Here is a 23,583-nt window from a genome sequence, read left to right as displayed (position 1 = left end):
GCGCCCGCGGGTGCCGCTCGTGCCCGCGCCGGGCTGGTCCCGACTCGCCCGGTTTCCGCCGCCGCCTCGACGAGAGACGGGGCCGGGCTCCGCGGCGGGGTGGTGCCCGGCCCCCGGCTGCAGCACGGGGTTGTGGGGCGCGTTTTCCTCCCCTCGGCGGGCGGGAAGGGACGCTGGCGGAGGGGACCCGCTGCCGCCCGACGAGGAAACGGCTCCCTCGGGAGGTTCCTGCCGCAGGAAGGGCCCAGCCCCGCGGCTCAGCCGGATCTGCGCTGCTCCCGGATCTGGCACGGCCTCCCTGGGCAGTGGGTTGGGGACCCGATTAGGGGGGCCCCATGGGAGCTGTTCTGTCCCGGGTTTTGTCCCCACACACCCCAGGGAGTTCTGCTGTGTTGGTGGGCACACCCGAAGTCCTCCTGGCACATGGGCGCAGGGAAAATAACGATGGGAGAGGCTGACACCAGTGGGGAGCAGACGGGAAGGAAAATGGGGAAGGGTCCCCCAACCAGTTTCCCAAGCAAAACCCTGGAGGATGGGCAGGGAGGATGGAGGACAGAGGATAAGGGACAGGCAGCATACCCATTCCCTACCCTCTTCCCACAGAGACACCGTGTCAGGTTCAACCTGTGATTTGGTCCCACTGCAGAGAAGCAAACCCAGAAATCACTTCACTTGTTGTTAAATAGACTTTAATTATTTTTGCGTGGGGAGGGGTTAAAGGAAAATAAAATTTCTCCCGAGGATGAGAAGCAGCAGGCAGGGAGGAGCGGCCCGGCTCTCCCTGGCTCTTCTCAGCGGCCACGGCGCTGGCTGGGCTCGGAGCGGGAGATGCTCGGGGCACCCACGGTCCCCCGGGGGCGCGCAGGTCCCTAAAGGCACAAGTGTCAATTTGTCCCCTCCCTGCGCGGCTCCATCACCCAGAGCAGCCCAGTTGTGCAAAACCCCCATGTAAAAAAATACCAGTTTTCAGTATCGAACATCCTAAAAATCTAGAGCTTTGATCAATGTCAGTTCTCCACACCCTGATTGGAATTCTGGATGACACCGTGGAGAGCCGCTGGGTTCCACTGGGAGGGGACATTGGCACCCGGAGGGTGACAGGGAACAGCACCCGGTTAGTGTGAAGGGGGGATGGAGTTTTCCACCCCACCTTGTTCGGCCCTGGGTGGGCAGAGGGTCCCTCTGTGGGGCAGGTGCACCCACCCCACACTGTCCCTGTCCCCAGGGCAGGGCCAGGCACAGGACGGGCTCTCAGGCAGGGGGGCTCTGCTCTGTCCCTCCCGCCATCCCCATCCCGCGGGCAGTGTCGAGGGCAGTGCTAGGCTACAGGCTGGGCTCTGTGCTGGCCTCCAGCCGCCGCTGGTACCGCTGCCGCCGCTCGCAGCGCGGGCACGACGGGGCCCGGGCGTGGCAGTCCCGGTGGAAGACCGTTTTGCATTCGCTGCACCTGGGAAAAGAGGGAAAAAAAACAAACCCACTGTGTTGGTAACGTCAGAGCAAAGACCAAACTTCCCCCACTGAACCAGGAGACACTTCCCTGTCCTGGTATGTTTTGAGCACTCGCTGAGCAGAGCCCCAGCCGCGGCTCCGGCTCAGGACGAGCCTCGAGCGCAGGAGCAGCAGCTGCTCGAGCGGAAGATCCACCCCAGCAGCTCCTCATCCCCCCCGGCAGCTCCGAGCGCAGCGGCTCGGCCGGAAGGAGCATGGTGGGCGCTGCCAATGTGTGAGAGAGAGACGAGAGTGAGGTTTGAGCTGAGGTTTGTGCCCTGCTCTCCCAGCGCCGAGCGCAGCTTCGAGGGCGTGACAACAACCCCGGCAACAACGAACCCTGAGACACCAAACCCTGGACATCGACTCTTGTGACAGAGACCACTTGGCACCTGACGCTGATCCCTCAACACCGACCCCTGTGACAGCATCGCTGTTGGGACCCTCTGCTGGCCATGGCTAGGGTGGGGGACCCCCACCCTGACAGCAAGACCCGCACGTGGCAGGGACACTGTGGGGACAGTGGAGCTGCAGGGAAGGGATGGACAGCCAGGGAGGAAGCTGCCCTTGAGCAGGTCACTCTGCGGAGGTGCTGGAGCTCCCTGATCTGGCTCAGCAGCAGCAGGAATGTGACACCCTGTGGAGGACCCCAGCTCGAGCAGGGGTTTCACTGCTCAGTCACCAGCAGAAACGTCCCTGATATGAGGGCTGAGGTCAATTTTTGGGTTGTGATCCCCAGCTCCTCAGTGGCAGCAAAAGGTGGCTGAGCCACATGCCACTGGGGCAGCCAGATTTACCTTCCCTGTGCAAATACCTGTGCACAATCCATGTGTGAACAGCACCGAACACCTTAATTCCCCAAAGGATACGTGGGAGAGGGGTGGAGAAACAGCTGGCAGTGCCAGGAAAGGGACCACGGCATCACAGCTGGGGCCAAATCCTGCTCCGGAGAGGAGCTTGCAAACCCTGAAGGACTCAGGAGAGGGAAAGGCTCGTGCATGGACAGGCGGGATTTTGGGATGGAAAATAAGCATTTCCCCGGTGGAACACACTTCCACGTGACCTCTCCAGATCTGTGGCTGCTCCCCAGGTGTGGGGAGATTTGGGAAGCCGGGTTTTACCCAGTGTGGTTCCGAGTGAGAAGTGGCATCTCCTGCCTCCACCTCCCCCCGAGCTGCCGGAGCAGGAGAGGGTCCTGCGCTGGCGGGGTCATTGTTTGAGGCGCTGCAGACACATCCTGCAGCGAGTGCCGCTGTGACCCGGCGGCCCCGGGGCGGGCAGAGGGGCAGGAAGCCGCGTTTAGCTCCGCGAGGATGTCGGCTGAGCCGCTTTCCTGCTGCACAGCCTCCTCCGTCAGTGTGAAAAGAGAAAGACGTCAACAAACTTCAGAGCTCGGCTCCACGGGACACGAGACCCCCGGCTGGCCGCCAGCCAGCTCAGCCCTGCGTGCCAGCACTTTCCAGAGTCCGGCTGCTCTTTTTCCAGGGAAAATCGGTCCCCCCGGGATGTTGTTGTCCTCGATAATGAGCTCAGCGCTGTCCCCTTGGCAGGGAGGGGAGCGACCAGCGCTGCTCCTCCTCCACGGAAACCACTCGCAGCTCTGTAACACATGGAGCACCCACGGATCCTCGATATTTTCTGCAGGTTCTGGGTGTTGCTGCTCACTTTTATGGATTGCCAGGCAAGCGAGGCCACGCAGCTCATCAGCCTGTGAAATCTCTCTGCCAGGACTGTGCTCAATGCCAATAGGATAAGACAGCACAAGAGGAAAATAGCCTCAAGTTGCCCCAGGGGAGGTTTAGGTTGGGTATTATGGAAATTTCTTCACTGAAAGGAGTTGTCCAACTCTGGCACAGCTGCCAAGGGCAGTGATGGAGTCACCATCCCTGCAGAGATCTAAAAGCCATGTGGATGTGGCACTTGGGACATGGGTCAGTGGTGGCCTTGGCAGTGCTGGGGAACAGCTGGACTTGATGATCTGACAGGGCTTTTCCAGCCTGAATGATTCCACGATTCTATGACATAACCATGGAGATGTGGATCTCTCCACCTACAGGAGAGCAGGCTCCTGGGCTGGAAGGGTTTGATTTCTTCAGGAAACCCTGATGGTGGTGGGGATAAGAGCTCCCCTCTAGCACCATCCCATCCTGATTGCAACTTCTGTCCAGCTGCTGCATCCTGACCCACAGCTGACCTCACTGCAGGACAGGTCCCTGCCTGTGAGGGATGGGAGCTCTGTGGGCAGGGGAAACCTCAGTGAGAGCCAGCATCACCCTTCTCCTGCTGGGAACATCCTCAGCCTCTCCCAGCACATCCCACAGTGCTGCCCCACCCTCCATCTCTGCTCCCAGAGCAGCTGTGGCTGCCCCAGCCCTGGAAGTGTCCAAGGCCAGGCTGGACAGGTTTGGAGCAGCCTGGGACAGTGCAAGGTGTCCCTGCCATGGCAGGGGTGGCACTGGGTGGGCTTTAAGGTCCCTGCAAACCCAAACCACTCTAGCATTCTATGAACTCTGTGTCCCTGTGTCCATCCTTCCCTCCATGGCTGCAGAGGGATGTAGGACAGTCCCACTGCTGCTTCCCCTTCCGTCCTGCAGCCCCTGCAAGGGGTCACAACCGACCCTGAATGGGAGGAGGCACTGGCCTGGTGAGCAAGACAGGGACACGCAGAACCTTTCTCCTCCTTCTCCTCTTCCTCCTCCTCCCTCCAGCCCCTTGGCTGCCCTGGCACCCAGCACCCAGCAAGGCTTTTGCAGGCTGACAGCAAGATGCTGGTGGCTCTGCATCTTCAGTCTGCAAAGCCACCTCTCTTGGTGCCATCTTGGCTCTGTGAGGACAGTCCTCTCCTGCCCCAAACAGCCTGGATTTGGTTTGGTGCATCCTGGGGCTGATGGGTCCCATGAGGATATGGGCATGAGGATGTGGGCACTGTGAGGATGAGTCTCACAAGGATGGGGGAACCATGAGGACATGGCTCCAACGAGGACATGGGCACCATGAGGATGCAGCTGCCACGAGGACATGGGCACCACAATATGGTTCCCATGGCTGAGGACACGGAAACCACAAGGTCATGGGCATCACGAGGATGCACAACCACCTCAGAGCCATTTTCAATCCCCCACATGCCTTGGAAATGCAGACCCCGAGCAGAACTCAGGGGTTGTTTGGTGCTCCTGGAGGAGCCAGGCTGTGCCCTTGGGTGTCCTGGCTGTGCCCTTGGGTGTCCTGGCTGCGGTGGGATGGGCCAGAGGTGGCTCTCTCACCTGGTGGTAGTGTCGAACTCGAAGGGGAAGATGATGCTGCTGCTGTTGCAGATCTGGCAGATGAAGCCGCGCTGGGTGCACAGGTCGCAGCTGTAGACGTGGTGGGACGCAAACTGCAGCAGCGACTGCAGGAAGGTCTCGAAGACGCCGTCGGCGATCTGGGGGACACAGGGGTCAGCGCTCCTGGAGCCCGGCCCCGCGGGGTTTGCTGGGTCACACCCATTCTTTGGGCTGCCACCTGAAGGCAAGGCTGCCCCCCAAAACAACCCCACCCCCACACGCCTGGCACGCAGTGGGACCCTGGGTGGCTGAGAGCAGCACCCACAACCTGCCAGGATGGGGCTCCCGGCTTGGGAATCACTGAAAAACCCAACTGCTGGGAACCTCTTGCTGAAGGAGCAGCACATGGCACCCACACAGACATCGGGGTGTTTTCACCTGGAAAACCCCTACAGCTGGGCCAGGGGGCCTTGGAGCAACCTGGTCTAGGGGGAGGTGGAACTGGGTGGCAGGGGTGGGACTGGGTGGTCTTTAAGGTCCCTTCCAACCCAAACCATTCTGGGATTCTGTGACCATGCACAGCTCTCACCTGCCTCAGATCAGCCACACTGTATTTGTGGGGACACTCCAGGAGGTAATGCCTGTGATCAAGCCTGCAAAGAAGCACAGAGAGGAACGGGGTAGATGGTTTCCACCACACCTCCAACAGCTTTGGAGCAAGGAGGAGCCTGGATGAAGCAGCCTCTTGAAGTGAATCACTGCAGAGCCCATTTTCACATCCCAAATCCTGCCACTGGAAATCACGTGAGAGCATTTCAAAGCGGGAGGGAAAAAGAAAATAAATATCTCATCTATTTTGCCAGGTGTTTCCTGTCCAGCCAGAAGCTCCTCAGCCAGGAAGGTGCTTCCTGAGTCACAGCTCATTGTGCTGACCCAGCCAACACACGGATAACTCCTTAGAGCAGATGACATGGAGGGAAAAGTCACCCTGAGCCTTGGCAGCACCACTTCCTGCTCCCATGGTGAGTAAGGAGGAGGACCAGGAGACCACCAGGGTGCCAAGAGAGGGGAATGTCACCCCGGGAGGGACCTCACCGCTTGCTGAGCTCCTTCAGGGCGCCGCTGCGGCACATGATGAGATAATCCCCCAGCAGCTTCAGCTGCTCCCGGCTGCGCAGGATCCGCCCCATCCTCTCCACGTGCTCGTAGAGGCTCTCGTTGACCAGCTTCAGGTCGATCAGCGGCTGGTTTCGGATCTGCGTGAGGAACTTCAGGCCTGCTTGCACACCTGGGGCACAGACAGAGGGGACAGGTGGACACTGACCAAGGAGCAGCCCCAGAGCGAGCTCGGAGGGAGGTTTGGAGTGGGCACTTCCAGCCCAGGGAATGCCCAGAGGGACCTTCAGGAAGCAGATGCTGGAGCGTTTCCCTGCTCCCTGCAGGGACCCAGCCCAGGACTCACCCCTCGTTTGGTCAGATCCCAGTTGTGGATGAGGCGGGAGGGGATCACGGTCTCCTCGTCCCGGTGGCAGCTGTCGCAGTAGTAGAGCCCAGAGAAGGCGCAGAGCTTGGGCCTGGCGAAGGAGAAGCCGATCTGGCGGGAGCAGCCTGCGGGAGCAGGGAGTGAGAGGGGGACCGTGCTGCCCACAGCCTCTGCCCACCTCTGCCGGGATGAGGAGGAAACTTTTGGCAGCATGGAATTGGACAAGGAAGTTTTGGGAAGGGGTAGAGAGCACCTAAAGCACCTGTAGGACGTTCAGTGCGAGGCCTCCAGCCCCTTCCTCATGAATTTAGGACTGTGATGGTTCAACAGTTGCTGCTTCACTTTTTCTCCATAAAAAGGAGGCTGAACTATCCCTGAACCCACTCTTATCCATCAAGTGGTTCAATTGTTTGTGGTTTTTTTTTCAGGAAAAGTGAATTCTGGCAGCATCCAGTGGTTTGGGGAAGAGCCTCAATCCCACCTGCTGCCCATCACCTGCACCAGTAGCTTTGCACTATTCTGCCTTCACTCAGCCCTTTTCTTTTCTGCTGCTGTCACAGGGTACCAAACCCTCATCTGCAAGGATGGATTAACCCAAAAACCCCTTTATTATAGCAGTGGGGAACCCATCTCGGCTTTATTACCCCATGCACTGCACTCTGGAGTAGCTGGAGCTCACTCCCCCAAAATATTCATGGAGATCATGTGTTGCTTTCTGAATTAATAATAAAACCCAGCCTTTATTGCTCATTACCCTGAGATGGAAGGGAACACATCAGGTGTCAGGGCTGGGGAGCGGGGTGAAAGCAGGGCAGGCAGATCCTGAATAAAACCTACACAGAAAAACTGGGAATTTGTCTTTTTGCCTTGTTGCTTCCAGCTGTGGGGAGGTGGAAGATGCAGGACAGAGCCTGGAAGGAAGGCAGAGACCAAACAGACCAGAAAAAATATTATATAAAAAAAGGAGAGAGATTAAAAGAAAAAAACCCAATCTGCTGGAGGGGTACAAGAAATATAATTGAAGCAGGAGAGAAATCTGAAATTTAATTAACTTAGTGAGGTAAAGAGCAAATTACAGCTCCTGTGGAGGTCAGTGAAGGTGCCACCAGAACCTCCCCGCGTGCTGAGAGGCGTCAGGGGAAGGGTAAATTATTGTTTTGCAAAATCAGCCCGTCACACCCATGGCAATCCCTGCTCTCGTGCTGCCTTACTGGAAAAACTGCTCCAGATTGCACTTTCCCCACAGGCTGGGGCCTCAAAATGCCCAGGAAGAGAGTCCTGAGCTTCCTGATCCACCTAAGGTTGGTTGCTTCAACCCCAGTTCCCCACTGTCTGTACTGAAAGCATCTTAAATGGGAGCCCAGTAACATCCCAGTTGGACTGGGCTGGGGAGGGATGGGGGGCTCGGCGTGGGGGACTCACCCTGTGCCCACAGGACACCAAAGGTGCCCCTGACTGGGGACATGAAGCCCCACCAAGGGCATCTTGTGCTGCTGGGATTCCTGGGAAACCAGAGAAGCTGTGGCTGCCCCCATCCCCATCCAATTGGGTCCAATACCCAACTGGACCACTGGGTGTCCAATACCAGCTTGGACAGAGCTTGGAGCACCCTGGGACAGTGGGAGGTGTCCCTGTCCATGGCAGGGGTGGGACTGGATGGGCTTTAAGGTCCCTTCCAACCCAAAACCATTCCATGGTTCTGTACCTGCGCAGATGAAGCTCTGCGAGTCCAGGCCCTTCTCCATGGGGATGGCCACCAAGTACTGCAACAAGAAGCCGTTTTCCTTCACGATGTTCTTCAGGACGACCTGGGAGTGCCCATCCAAGCTGCCCCCCAGGGTCAGCGCCTCCTCGGCGCTCTCCAGGTAGGACATGAGCACCTCTCGGACCAGCTCCCTCCATGAGGCCGCCTCCTCTGCATTCTCAGCCTGCAGCTTCAGCACGGCCTTGGAGGTGATCACCTTGAAGAAGGAGGGTCCCCCAGGCTCGTGTCTGGAAGGATGTCCTGGATGGTCCCTATACCGTAACTGTTGCTTAAAACTTTTTCATTGTTCCTGATTTTAAAGCACTTCAGAGTTTCTAGAGACAGGGAAAAAATAAATGGGACCCAGGTTTTGTCCACATCCATGTACAGAACAGCCTCTTTGATCGCATCCAGCTCTGGTTCTGGAGCTGCAGTCCAGTCCAAGCTGTTTCCCAGGCACGTCACTGTACTGGAGAGCACTGGAATCGCCCTGGACAGGCTGGGCTTCGCCTCCATCCTCGGTATTCTCCAGAGTCTCCCAGTCCTCCTCCTCCTCCAGCTGTGGCCGGCACTTGCGCAGCGCCTCGCGGATCCTGTCCAGCCAGTCCTCAGCCTCATCCTGGGAAGGGGCTCGGAGGAAGAGCTTTTTCCCCAGGAAAACCAGCTCAAAGCGGCCGTCGGAGTGGGTCAGCACCAGGGACTCGCAGCGCAGCAGGGAGTAGCTCTCCACGCAGATGCGGTCCTCATGGTCCAGGAAGAGCCGCAGCTCCAGCGGGGACAGCTCGCAGGAAAACTCCTTCCATATCCCCATGGCTCCTCGCCGCTCCAGGCTGCCCAGCTTCAGCAGCCCCCGGAAAGGGTTGGAAAGACCTGGGGCAAAAGACGGCTCAGTTTAAGTGAGAGTGGGGAAGCCAGTGAGGAGAGAAAAGCCAAGAGGGGCTCAAACCAAGCACCCAGAGGCATGGCAGGGGTGAGAGCCAGTGCTGGTACGTGGTGGGCTGGGGTAGGAGCTGACAGGACCTTGGTCTCCATCATTGTCCACCTGCATTTGGGTTTTGAGGCTGGGAACAAGTGGGATTTAAAGGAAAGGTGTCATGCAGGGTGGACAGACACTCTCCCACTAAACTGCTTCCCACCAGAGCCTCCCTGGGCTCAGCAATGCCTTGGGAAGCTGCTCCACTGCCCTCTGTAGCTCCCAGTGCTGCCATCAGCTCACACCAGCCAGCAGCTCTCCCCAGACAGCCCAGCCCCACCTGGAACAGCCCCCGAGCACGAGGGCAGCAGGAGGTGGCACGTACCCATCTGCCTGCGGTGCACCACGCTGAAGCCCTTCTGCTCCCGTTCTGGGGACATTTTGGGCTTCCCAGTGTCTGAGGATGGCACTGAGAGCCTCTCCAAGTCCAGAGCACTGATGAGCCCCAGGGCTGGCTCCTCACTGTCCCCCTCTGGCCCGAAGCCGTTGGTGTTGGCTGTGCTCCCACTGCCCTCTCCTGGGGAAGGTCTGTAGAAATCATCTTCTGAGATCCAGCTCGTCTATTAAAAAAAAGAAATATTATGAATTATTAAGCTCATCAAACACCCAGTGCCACTCAAACACACACATCCACAGCAACCCCTCCTCGGGGGCTGCTCCTGCGCAGCCCAAATCCTAGGCACTGATGTGTGGGATTTAATGCAAGGTGTCCCTGCTCACGGCAGGAGGTTGGGAATTAGATGAGTTTTAAGGTCTCTTCCTCCCCAAACCATTCCATGACTGATTTTCTGCTGGCCATTCGCAGGTGATGGCTCCCCTGCTCCCTCCAATCAGAGAACGATCTGTGGAACTGTGTCCACAGCTGGAAAACACTGGGATCATATTCTGGTGGGATAATAAAGCCCCAAATCAATCTATTCTCTCCCCCTAAAGTCATTGTGGAAGGAGAGCACATTCCCTGCACCGACCACAGGGCCACAGAGTTTTACTGACGGGGGTGAAATTCCAGCCCTGCCATGGAGGGGCACGAGCTGGAGCAGCAGCACCAGGAAAACAGAGATGGGAAGAGGCACAGAGGTGTCCAGGGTGAAACAGAGACCCATGGCTCACAAGAGGATACTACAGGGGCCTGGGCTGTGCAGGGGAAAAATAAGGCAGGGAAGGCAGAAGAAGTCTCTCTCTGCATCCCAGGAGGGGATGAGATCCATGAGCTGAAGAAATGTGGCTGTAGCTTCTCCAGGAGCTTTTCTTGCTACAAGAATCCCAGAATCATTAAGGGAGAAAAGCCCTTTGAGTCCATCCTGTGCCCAATCCCCACCTTGGCAGCCAGGCCAAGGCACTGAGTGCCATGTCCAGCTGTTCCTTGGACACCTCCAGGGATGGAGACTCCACCAGCTCCCTGGGCAGCCCCTTCCAAGGCCTGACCACACTTTCAGTGAAGAAATTCCTCCTGAAAGGAGCAAGGTTCTGGGACAAGGTCCCTGAGCAAACACCAGGAGGGAAAAACAATCCAGCTCAGTGCCCTGGCAAAAGGGAGCAGCATTCCTAGATCCTTCCTGGGCTGCATCCCAATGGGAATGTCCTCTCAACTCCCCTTCCCGGCCTTCCAAAATCCTTTTATTTTGAATAACAACCGAAGTGACAGCACAAGAGCTGTCACCACCCTGCGGGGAGGATCACGGGGTGGCGGCTCCTGGATTACTCCTGGGGCAGGAATGCAGGTCGCTCCATGAGTCATGGAGAGCAGGGGGAATTTCCTGTTGACACAGTATGTTATACATAGATTAGGTCAAACTGGCTCCAGGCCACGAGGAAGCAGCGGAAACGGGATAAGCGGGAGGGAACTAAGAGGAGCAGAGAGCAAAAGGAGGAATGGTCTGGGGGGTGTGAGGTATATCCTACCCTCACCAGCATGGAAAGGATGGGAACCAGCATGGAAAGGACGGGAACCAGCATGGAAACAATGGGAACCAGGATGGAACAGTCAGTAACAAATTACACAGAGGACAGGGCTGTTCAAAGAGTTTCCTAAAAAGAGAAGCTCATGGATGTGGATCAGCTCCTGCTGGCAGCAGGGGAAATCCGCTGCTGCTCAGGCTCAACACCCGGGAATGCCATCCTGCTCTGGGAACAGATGTGCTGCAGGGGGATTTTCCCACTGGGAAACGACTTTGTTTCCTGTCCAGTGACCCTTTTCCCTCCTCTTACGTGGACCATAAATGAAGAAAAGTCCCCCTGAGAACCTCGACTCCGGGCTGTTTTATCGCTTGCACACAGTCCATGGCCAGATTTGTGTGAGAGCTCACCCCTCTCCAGATATCCCTAAGAAACCCCAAACTTCCTGCTACAGCTGCTCCTGGAGAGGGGTGACTGACAGGCCAGGCAGGGCTTCAAAAGCTTTGGTGCCTCTTTCATCAGGGAATAGAGACTTTGATCCAGTTTCTCCTGAAGCAGCTGCACAACCACGGCTCCATGGGGTTGGAACCATCACTGATAGCCAAGTGGGAGCAGCACAGATGATGGGAGTTTGGAGAAATCTGTGCCTGGAAGTGTCCAAGGCCAAGTGGACGGGGCTTGGAGCACCCTGGTCTAGTGGAAGGTGTCCCTGCCCATGGCAGGAGTGTGGCACTGGATGGGCTTTAAGGTCCCTTCCAACCCAAACCATTCTGGGATTCCCTGATTCTAGAACAGCAGTGCCTATCAGAGCTGTCCCCAGTTTTATTTCCCTTGAGCATGGGAAGGGAAGGGAAGGGAAGGGAAGGGAAGGGAAGGGAAGGGAAGGGAAGGGAAGGGAAGGGGCTGTGGCACCTACCGGACAGCCCAGCAGGGGTGAGAGCAGGTACTGGGCCGTGGGGCTGCGGGCTGCCTGGCTGCCCTCGCTGCCGCTGCTCTCTGCTCTGCCCAGACCATTCTGAGGGGCCGGAATTCTGGACGTGCCGCTGGCATCTCCATTCCCCTGCCTGGGGGGCGCGGGGTCTCCTGTCCGAGCAGAGCTGGCACTGCTGGGGGAGGCTCCTGGTGTGTTCCATGGGTCGGTGCCGGGCGGGCAGGCGATACCGGGGGGCCCGGGGGAGGCCGGGGGGAGCAGCCCAGCACGCTGGGGAGCAGCCGTCCCTCTGGGGCCTCTGGGCTTGGCCTGGCCTTGCTGAACTCGGACAACACCCTTGAAATGGAAAAGTGATGGGTTTGAAGGCAGCTCAATAACCAAAACCTATAAAACCCCCCTGTTATTGCACACTGTAACCATGTAAAAAGAGTTCAGCATCACCGCTGGCCTCTGTGGGCTGGCAGCACGGTATCATCCCAGTGATGCCAACAGAAAAATGTGGGATTTGTGCCCCACAGAGCAGCGTCAGCCCCACAGCATGGAGCAGGACGCTGCCTGCGAAGGGAGCATTTCCCAATTACACCCATTAATGGGTTTTAATTTGGTGGATGGAGGGACAGCACTGGGTGCTCCCCACAGCCCCAGCCCCATGTACAGCTCCTGGACATGAATCCAGCCTTGGACCATGTGCCAAATTCCAATTGTTTCCATTAATGAGCAATTAACAGTGGAGCCTGGCCAGAGAATTGGCTGTTCCCGTGGTCGCAGACCGCTGCCAGCCCCAGAATTAAACCAGCCCAAGATTAAAACTCAAAGGAGCATCTCCATCATGAGTTTAATCCAGTCAAGGCAGGTTCTTCCAGGATTATTGGAAGATGCAAAATCCTGGAAGAAGGGAATGATGCTGTTATAGATGGGGAAGCACAGCCTGCAGCTCCAACTCTTCCTGAAGACTGGGAAGAGGCATCACCCCGAGGCTCGGCTCCCTCAGAGTCACACTCTAAAGGTGGCAGGCAAAATATTTACAGATTACTCAGAGCTTACATAACTCTGGAAATCTTTGTGCTGGATGCTTGGCAGGAATAAATCACAAGGATGACAAACCAACAACCTCTCTCTCTGAATGATCTGCCAAAGCTGCAAATTACAACCCTTCTCTGTGACCAAACTCATTTCTTTCCCCTGTGGAAAGCCCTGGAGCATCCCCCAGTGTACACCAGGAAGATGTGACATTCCTGAAACCAGGGAGCAGCATTTTTCTGACGTTTCTGCCCTGGTAAAGAGGACACACACACTTCAGTGGCTGTGAGCTCATTTGCAGTGGCAGCAGGGTCTCAGCAAGCCGTGCTGAGCGGTTCACAAAAAGAACAAAAGCTCCTTCCAGGAGGGAAAAAGAGCTTGTTAAAGGCAAGCAGGGAGAAAGCCTTCCTGCCTACAGAGAGAAAACAACCAGAGCCCAGAGAGGATCAAAAATCCCTTCAGAGAGGAGATGTGGGGAGACTCACTCCTGCAGGGACCTGTCCAGGTCCTCGGCGGTGGCGGTGCCCAGGTCGGAGTCGCAGGACAGCGGCTCCTCGCCGCGCTCGGGGCTGCGGGTGCAGGGCACCGGGGGGAGGCTGTCGGAGCCCAGGCTGGACGAGAGCTGGGACGAGCTCGTGGTGTTCAGGCTCAGCGAGGACGATGTGAGCTTGATCTTGCTGCTGGCTTTGCTGATGGGCAGGACAGGGGCTTGGATCTCAATCTCATCCGACCCCGAGGACTGGGAGATGGAGCCCAGCGATGCTTTCCTGCGGGGTTCGGAGGCTGAGGACGTGAGGGGATCCAGCAGCTCAGACACGGGACACAGACCCGACAGGGACAGCGGGGTTACGGTCCACTCATTCAGAACTGCTGACTTGTAGGAGAGCTCAAAGGTCAAGGACGATAAACCCTGCAAGTAGCAGAGGAGAAACTCGCACTCCTCGGCGTCCAGGAGCAGAGCTGGTGCTTGGTAGTACTCATGCAGCCGGGCCCGGTCCCGCAGCAGCAGCTTCAGGTAACACTCCATGAGGCCGTCGTTCAGCGCCAGCCGCAGCCAGGCCCGGCAGCGCCCCACGTCTGTGTTGATAAACATCAGTTGTTCCAGCTCCGAGACAATATTCCTGGGCAAGGAAGAAAAAGAACAGAACAGGAGTGAGCAGCTCTGTTTTGGTCCATCGTGGGGTTCAGGAGGGCCTGAGTCTCCATCAGACACTGCCCAACCTGCTCTGCTACAGGGAGTTCAGGAGCTGGGATAAAACCGGCTGTGGAAAATCTCCCTCCTTCATGGAAAGTGTGGTTTTCCATGGAGGGAAATGGCTCCTGAATGCCCCAAACTAAACATGTTGGTAAGTACCCCAGGCAGCTCTGCGGTGCCTCTGGCTGCTCCTCCTCTCTTTGACCAGAGGCATCTCCCACCCATTGCTTGCACCGGGCAAGGATGCAGAGGGAGAATTCCTGCTGTCCCTGTGAATTTGTGGGGTTTGTGCTGGCTGGATCCTCCTTGGTTACAATCATGTGTCTAAATCCTCACTTCAAATTTAAAAGCAGCCAAAACACAGTGAAAACTGTTGTGGCAGCCCCCAAGAAACAATGTGGCTGAGGCTGAGCTCAAGCAATCCCAAACTCCTGAATTCAGCTGTTCTTCCCTAAAATCTAACAGCGACACCACGCTCCCTGATCTTCCTCACTCCCAGCTCACTGCACACACCTCAAAAACCAGAGCAAAGGTTTTGTAAGATTTCTTTTTTAATCTGTCTCTCAAGACAGAAGAGAAAAGCCTTCAAAGGGCACAAAAATATCCCCCACAGCATGTGAAAGAGCTATTTTCATCTGCTCTTTCATAATTCAGGAGTCGGTGATGGAGCTGGATGAGGCTTTCAGAACACTTTGTGTGTGGGTTGTTATTTACTGTGGGTGAACTTGACTCAGGGAGTGGCTCAGAAAACCCCAGTAAACAGTGATGACTCAGGAGAGACCTCCTCAAAGGCTGGTTGGGGCAGGGGGAAATGGGGCCAACCAGTCCTGGCTGATCCAGGTTAGGAGAGAGCCCAGATCCCTGTGTTGTGCATCCCATAAGCAGCTGCTGCCGGACACCAGTGTGGTCACTGGGGTTCCACAGGGCCCAGACATCCAGCCTCGCACACAGAAATAAATAAGAAAGGGGTGTGCCTTCAGTTTCAATCCTTGACTTTCTGGGGACATCAGCTCACCCCTGGCACATGCTGAGAGGGGATGTGGGGGCTCAGCCCCTCTTGGCACCGCAGGGGCTTCACTCTACTCCCTCCATCTCCCAGGGTCCTGAGCAGCCCCCCCAAAGCCCTGTGAGAGCATCGGTCCCTGCAGCTGAAGGGACTGAGCACACAGATGGGGTAGAGACACATCTGTCCATCGAACCATCCTCCTCATTCCCCGAATCTGACGGCACCAAAAGAAGGGATAAACCTGAGCATGCGAATCCCTGTCAGCAGCAAGACCCACTCACCGGTGCGTGATGCTCTTCAGCAGGCCCCAAAAAACTGGCTGGGGGAGGGGGCCCCGACCCCCGGATTTCTTCCCTTTCCCCCCACTCTCTGCTTTGATGTGCTTTGCCTTCAGCCCGTGCACAAACACAGCTTCCAGGGCGCTGCAGAGCGTGTTGGCGTTGCTGTCATCGCTGGTGACCACGGCGTCCGAGCTCACGTACTGCTTCTGCAGAGCCTTGATGGCATTCACCAGTTGCTTCTTGATCAGCTGCAAGACAGGAGGTGCAGGTTTGGATTATAAAAGTGAAAGTATTAAGAAGGATTAAATGTAAAAGAGCTCAAAAAACAGTCAGGCTTATCCACAGTGAAGCATCACGCCACTCCTCCCTCATCCTCAACCTTTGCAGCGGCTGAACCGGTCAAGCTGGGAACTCACACTCCTGGAATCTGGCTTATTTTGTTATAAAAATAATAACTTATGCAATTTTAGCTGGTGTTCCAGAACTGGGGTTGCCTTTAGAGCAACAGACAGCAAATGGCTTAACAGGATGGGAAAAAAGGAATTGGTTCTTTCCAGGCACTCCTTTGGGGGAAACATGAGGATTAAGTGTGGGTGAGAAAGGAGAAACTCAAGAGGAGGGAACACATCCCCTGAGCTCGTGCAGGTCAGCCCAAGCAGCATGTGACATGTGACATGTGACATGGGGCCAGCAGCAGAAATCAAAGTCATCGACCTCAGCGGCTGTGCTGGGTAAACCCTCCAGGGACGGGCCCCCAAAACAGCGGGGTTTGGAAGGACACTGGGGTTTAACTGCTGCCCTCGGAGAGACTCAATGGGTTCTGAAGCTGGGATGTCGGAATTTTGCCTTCCAGCAGCTTTACTTCCTCTTCCACCAGTTGAAAGCAGCAAGTTTGGTGAATTTAACAATTTCACACCGGTGGAGAGGATTTTTCCTAAAGCAGCTGAGCCTGGGTGTCTCAACCAACCTTATTTTAAATCACAGTTGTGTTTCCCAGCAGGCGCTTGGAAAACACCACAAATTCCTCGTCAGATTCCAGCCAAACCATCCATGTTTCACCTCCCAGCAAATGCTGAATGTTCCCTCAGCAGGGCTGTGCAGATTTTGACTCGAGCCTGGGTTGGCTGTACAAACTCATATTAAATTTCCAGCCTGGGATATTTTTTTCAGCATCTAAATAAGATTCCCAGCAGCTGTAGCTCAAGGGCAACAGCCAGGGGAGTGTGTCCCTTATTTGGGGTGCTGTTTTCCAGCTTTTCCAGCTGCCCCCCAGGTCTGCTGCCCCAAGGAAGGAGCACTGAGGGCTGAGAAGGTTAAAGAGTGCGGATGATTTTATCAGTCACGCACAGATTCATCCATGGGATGAATTAAACACTTGGGTTTAACTGTTGCTGTTGAACTTTGCTTGTTGAACGGGTTTAGATTCCAAGGTTGGGTGAAGAGACCCCAAACTGGGGGGGACAACACTCCTTCATCCAGGTATCAGAGTGAGCACCTTCCCTGCCCCACGTGGAGTCTTGCAAAGGCCAAGGTGTGATTTAACCCACACACCCCTTATTTCCTTTAATCCCCCAACCCAGACAAACCATCAAGGACCCCTTCCCAATCCCAATATAAACCATCCCAGTCCCAGCTGGCGGCACTCACAAGTCCTACCTGACCCCAGCAGTGCCTGGAGTTGCCCTGGGAGCTGTCTGGGGAGCACTGGGGGGGGGTCTGGCTCACCTGGATGGCTTCCTTGGGGTCCTCGGGGTGGCTGGAATGCATCTCCGCTGCTGCCGCTCCCCGCGCTGCCTTCACATGTCACCTGTGGGACAAGGAGGGCATGGCTGAGCACCCAGGGGTCTCACGCCACTCACCTGCCAGGGAAAGGGCTCCTGGTGGCACCCAAAAGGGATGGATCCTGCCCTGAGGCGTTCTGCAGGTGCCCACGGCCAGGGCACGGTGGGATCTGAGCTGGGAGTGACTGACCTGGAAAGGTACCGTGGTTCCCAGGGACAATTCCCAGGGACCAGGAGTGTTTCAGGCAAAAAAGAGCAGGGCCAAGAGACCAGGAGAGAGTAATGAACCCCTGGGAGGGGCCCTCAGGCAGCCCCCAGGCTGGGGCAGCTGCCAGGCAGGTCTGGCCAGCAGTGCCACAGGCATGGCCAGGGACTGCTGCCCTTGTCCCTGTGCCACCTGGAATGTCTGAGCCTGAAAAAGGCACTCAAAAACCATGGGAGTGGCATTAGGTGGCCTGGACAAGGGGTGTGACCCGCTAACAGAGCCTGGGGAGAGGTGACAGCAGTTCAGCTCTCTGTCACATGCCAGAGGAGTGATGCTGCTCCAAACCCTGCTGGGACAGACCCTATCAGCACAGAACTGGCTGGGGAGATGGGAAAGAATCATGGAATCCCAGGATGGTCTGGGTTGGAGAGGACCTTAAAGCCCACCCAGTGCCACCCCTGCCATGGGCAGGGACACCTTCCACTGTCCCAGGCTGCTCCCAGCCCCAATGTCCAACCTGGCTTTGGACATTGCCAGGGATCCAGGGGCAGCCACGGCTTCTCTGGGCACCCTGTGCCAGGGCCTGCCCACCCTCACAGGAGGAATTCCCATCTGAATCTCCACTTTCAGTTTAAACCCATTCTCCCTTGTCCTGTCACTGTCTGCCCACGTAAAGCCCTCTCCACATTTTTTAAGAGCCCCTCTAAGTACTGGAAGGCTTCTGGTTCTCCATGAACCCCATGAATCCCAGGACCTCCCCATGCTGGGGGGTGCCAGGGCTGCTCTGCTGCTTTGGTGGGAGACAGAGGAAAATCAGTGCCCTCCTGCTACAGCAAACCCTGGAAAAACCTGATCTGAGCAGTCTGGGCAGCCTGGTCGGGTCACCTGCCACTGCAGGGCTGCAGACAACAAGGGACCTTTGACTTCTGACTCTTGGCTTCCTGCCCTGCTCCTCCCTTGGAGCCGTCTGCGAAACCCAGCTGTGCCTGGAGCCTCTGAGCAGAGCGTGTGGTGCCAGCAGGACACTCATGGCACGGCTGGATCCCTCATCAACCACATCTGGATCTCTCACCCATGGCTGGATCCCTCACCCCATCCCTCACCAAACACAGCAGGGCCTGGCATGGAATGGGGTCCGAGAGCTGCTCCAGCATCTGCTACTGCTCACAGCTTCCTAAGAATATGAGAGGCTAGAGAAGGAATTTATTTATAGAATTCCAGCATGGTTTGGGCTGGAAGGGACCTTAAGGACAACCCAGTGCCACACCGTGCCATGGGCAGGGACATCTTCCACTGTCCCAGGGTGCTCCAAGCCCTGTCCAGTCTGGCCTTGGACACTTCCAGGGATCCAGAGGCAGCCACAGCTGGCACCCTGTGCCAGGGCCTCCCCACCCTCCCAGGGAAGAATTTCTTCCTAATATCCCATCTAATCCTCTCCTCTGTCAGTGTGAAACCATTCCACCTTGTCCTATTGAGCTATTCCCTGAAGTTGGAATCACTCGCCATCCAAATGGAGGAGGAGAGCCCAGCTGTTCGCCGCAGGGTTGGATCTGCCAAAAGGCTTGGAATGGCATTGATGTCTCAGGTTTTATTTGCAAGCCAACACAAAATCCCCAGAGCTTTCCCTGAGCAGAGCTGACAGTATCAACCTGCCCCTCTCCTGCCAAGCCTGGGCAGAACCATGGTTTGCTGAGCAGCTCCTGCATGGCCACAGCCAGTCCTGAAGGCAGCAGTGTCCAAATCAGGAGCAGTTTAAACCCAGAGTGGCCCAATTCTGGAGTGGCCCAAACCCAGAGCAGCCCAAGTTTGGAGCAGCCCAGATCTGGAACAGTTTAAACTCTGAGTAGCCCAAGTCTGGAGCAGCCCAAATCCAGAGTATCCCAGACCTGGAACATCCCAGACTCAGAGCATCCTGTGCAGGTACCACCCCAGCTGGCCCTGCTGAGAGCAGTAGGACAAGAGCTCCTTGGGGCCAAATTCAGCACGGACCCTCAGTGTTTCCAGGGTTCACAGATGATTTCAGAGAAAACGAAACTGTTTTTGCTGTGACTTGTCATAAGATTTCCTCTCCTTGTGTTGCAACACAGAAATGGGGGGAGCACAGGGACTACAGGACAGTTAACCTCTGGCTCAGGGGCTGCTGGGTGGTTGGGGGAACGAGGGGCCCCTGAAGTGGCAGCAGTGGTTGACAAGGACCACAGGGAGCCACTCCCATCTCTGCCCTCCACCCAGGAGGTTCCTCAGGGCTGGGCAGCCTCTGCCCCTTTCCCCACCACCTCCCTGAGGACAAGAGACACATCATCCCCGAGACACTGCAGGTGGGAGACCCACGGATGGGAGAGTCAAGGGTGGGAAATCCAAGGGCAGGAGATCCAGGAGTGAGAGGAGACCCAGGTGTGGGAGAAGACTCAAGGGTAAGAGACCTGAGGGTGGGAGATCTGAGGGGGGAGACCCAAGGGTGGGAGACCCAACGGGGGGCACAGGGTGGCATTTCTCATGCCCAGCAAGGCAGCACAGGTGTTCCAGCTCCAGGACCACCCTGGAGTCCCGAGCTGGTTGCAGGGAAAGGGCTGACAGCAGAGGTTTTGCAAAGACTTCACCTGAGTTTTACAAAGACCTGGTCTAAGTTTTACAAAGTTACTCCCCCCCAAACACTCTCCTTTGCCAGCATGACCTCTCCCAGTGCCTGCAGGAGGCGAGAGCTGAGGAGGACAACCCACCACCTTCACCATGGGACTCTCCACTCCCACCACGACCAGTCCAACCAGTTTGTTCCAGCGCCATGAATCCACATGGCACCACTTCTGTCGGCATAGCATTTTCCTGAATAACAAGTGCAAGGAAGCAGCTCTGAGGCGGATTTCATCTAACAAATCTTGGTGAAACACAGGGAAATCGGAACAGCAGCCCTGGTGCTGGGTCTAGAAAGAACCAGAGGGCTCTGGAGCACTTCCAGGCAAATCCTGGAAAGCCACGGCTGATCCTTGTGATCTTAGAAGATAAGAGATGGGACAGATGTGCAAACACAGAGACAAGCACAGCTACAGCAGAGAAAATGCACTGGATTTCCCAGCAGTCACCACCCCAGCAGCTCCCAGGGTGAAACAACACAAAGCAAACAAGTGAGGAACAACTCCAGGCAGGGAGTCCGACCTACCCACGAGGAGAGTCACGGTGCAAGGGCAGAGCTGCTGATTTCCCAAACTGCTGCAAACCAGCCAGATTCCTTGGGAACAGCTGGAATCAAGGCTCCTGTCAGCAGAACAGAGCCCCTGTCCCAGAGCTCGGCTCCTCGGTCTCCCAAGAAGTGACGCTCTGGGAGTTATAAATAAACAGCAGGTCACTGCCCGTGCTCTGGGATGGAAAACAACAGCCCACGATGGCAGCGTGAGCGGTGACTCAAGGCCTGAACGTGGAGCCAGTCATTTTCCAAACACGAGTGCTGTGCCAGTCACCCTCCGACCTGGGGACGTGGGGGCTCTGGTGGCACAGTGGGTCCAAGGACCACTGTGGGGACAGCGCTTTCCTCCCACACAGCTCCTGCTTTCCACACAGAGCTGAGTGCAAGCTGGGCCCAGAGGCAGCCCAGGAGCAGGAAAGCCAGTGTCATGGCATGGGGATTGGCTGCTATGAGGATAAAACCCCTGGGAACAGCTCGGCGAGGGTTAGGACAGGACAGAGCCCCAGCAGGACCCTCATGGTCCCACTTTGGCTCCTTCCCTGTGCCCAGCCTGAAGCAGCAGCGCTGTGATTCCCAGGGCAGGAACACAAGCATGGAGTGAGGATGGGACCATCACACCACCCTCGTCCCTATTTGTCACAGCTGACAAACCTGGTGGTGGCCAGAGAAGCATCACCAACGATGAACCCGTCCAGCTTCTGCCCCGTGGGGGCCCAGGAGCAGCCGGGGGAGGAAGAGCAGCCACTGGGCTCCCAGCCTGGATGTGAGACTGTGCCTTCCAAACACTCCAAACAGGGGATTTCCTTCAGCCTGTTACCTACTCCTGCACCAGGCTACAATTTGCCGGAGCCACAGGGAGAGCTGGGGTTGATTTTCCGTGGTGCTGCAGCTGCTGGAGCCGCCATGCATGGGCCAAGCAGGTTGTGAAAGCCCCAGCGTGTTGAGGCAAGATGTTCCCAGGTTTATACTCCCACTTTGTGTGTTGCTTTGGATTCCCAGCACTGGAGTTTCCCCGTGGATGTTTGTGGTGCCATCCGGCTGGGCGGGTGGCTCGCATCCCTTGGCAGGGGGACAGTAGTCGCTGTGAGGAAGGCAATGAGGAATAGGCTTTTTAATCTCTGTGTTTTACACAAGAGTTACCCAGAGCTTGTTTGCAACTGCTCATTTTACGTGATTTACCGAGAATGTAACACATGATAAGTCAGGGAAAGCTGTAAGGATCCCACAGGTGCTGGGATCTCTGGCTGGTGGGAGGAACAGGCCGAGAGACTTGGGGTGTCAGCGCTGGAGAGAGTGAATTGAGGACCAGACACCAACCCCCAGCGGGGCCCCATGGAAAGGCACATCTGACCTGCTGTCCCCCCCACGGGGGACACGGAGAGGAGGAATGAGGGGCCAAGGCTGCTGGCTGGGCAGCGCAGCCCAGCCCAGGCGTGTGGGGCCTGGCACGGGCAGGCCGGGGGCTGCCCGGGGTGGCTGTGGGGGCATCCGGGTGGCTGGGGAGGGATCAGGGCCTGCCCGGCTCTGGGGAGAGGTGAGCGGCCGTGGGGAGCTGGGGGAGCAGCGCTCGCTTGCACCACCCTGCACCCCCTGCCAGACCCCATCCCCCGCACCCCTGGCTGACCCTCAGCACCCCGCACCCCATGGGCGCCCTGCACCCCTTGCTAGACCCCCGTCACTCTGCACCCCCACCACCGCGCACCCCTTGTCAGACCCGCACCCTCCGCACCCCACGGGCCCCCCTCACCCCGCACCTCCCGTCAGGCCCCACCGCCCCCGGTGCCCCCCCCCCCCGCTCACCGGCTCCGCGTCTCCGGCCGGGGAACCCGGAAGCGCCGGGAGCGCGCACGCCCCGCCCCGCATGACGTCATCACGCAGCGAGGCGGATCGGTAACTCCGGGCCGCGCCCCGCGAGCACCGCGCGGAGGCGTGCGCGGGAACTCGGACGCTGCCGGACACACACATGGACGCAGCTGGACACACCTGGACACACGCGGACAGACACCGGGACACACACTCGGACACACATGTTCACGCATGGACACACACCCGGACACACACAGGGACACACATGGACACGCACCTGGACATGTACATGGACACGCATGGGCACACCTGGACACACACCTGGACGCACACATGAACACACATGGACAGACACTTGGACACATATGGACCCTGTCACACGCGCAGCTTTCCTGAACGTCACTGCCCTGGGAAGGCTGCGGCTCCGGAGGCTGGGCTGCGGTAACTGCTTGGATTCCCCCTGTTCCCAGTCGTCAGGGAGGAGCTTTGGGGTGTCCTAAGCACGGCACCCACCAGCAGCATCCTCCTCTGCGGAGAGGGGTCATGGAGTCAGTGGTGCAGATCTTGGGGTGCATCTTGTCTCTGGGTAACAGCGTTTCCTCAGGCTACTTCCATCCAGAATAACTGCAGGGAAACAACATCTGAGGAAATAAAGGCAAGGAAATAACAGTGAAAGAAATTAAATTAAATAGTCAAGGAAACAGTAGTAAGGAAATAGCCAAGAATGTAGCCTCCAAGGAAGTAGGATCCAAGGAAATAAGAGCAAGTAAATGACAAGGAAACAACAGCTGAAGAACTGGGATCCAAAGAAATAGCCTGGAAATAGCCACCAAAGTAACAGCATCCAAGGAAAGCCTCAGCAGTTCCTACATCAGAACAAGAGCTGAAGAAAAAGAGCAGGCATTGCATGTACAAAAGTATCTGCCAGGAAAATGAATCCCTGGCTGAGCTGTGCAATGCAGAGTACTGGGATGTGGAGGAAGAGATTTTCCTACACCCTTCAACTTGCTGGGAAGACGCTAGGGTTGACTTAAGTGCTTGGAAACGGGCAGGCCCTGGAAAGAACAGTGGATGGGAAGGATTTGGACAGGTGAGAAAGAGCGGGACACACATGGTACCTGACTTCACCTGCTCTACATTTTTGTACTTCTTCATCCCTCTCTGTCACAGATTTTCAGAGAATCCCCGAACACTTTGCTTGTGTCTCAGGGGTTCCCAGAGCCACCAAGAGTTCCCTCTCTGCCACCACTCAGTTCAGCTCCCAAGGGTGCATGGGGGCATCAGGAATGAAAACAGTGCAACCATCAGCCTGGGAGCCGGGCGGGTGTGA

At 56.8% G+C, this 23,583-nt stretch overlaps 1 pseudogene; it reads right to left on the bottom strand.

Annotated features, from left to right (window-relative positions):
- Nucleotides 1–1,150: 1,150 nt before the first annotated feature.
- Nucleotides 1,151–22,321, bottom strand: LOC116435350 (annotated as a pseudogene).
- Between the last annotated feature and the right edge of the window lie 1,262 nt (nt 22,322–23,583).

This window comes from Corvus moneduloides, chromosome 26 (genome assembly GCF_009650955.1).
Source record: "Corvus moneduloides isolate bCorMon1 chromosome 26, bCorMon1.pri, whole genome shotgun sequence".
NCBI classification, from domain to species: Eukaryota; Metazoa; Chordata; class Aves; order Passeriformes; family Corvidae; genus Corvus; species Corvus moneduloides.
The sequence above is the reverse complement of the archived record's forward strand: the minus strand, read 5'-3'. Positions and strand labels throughout refer to the sequence as shown.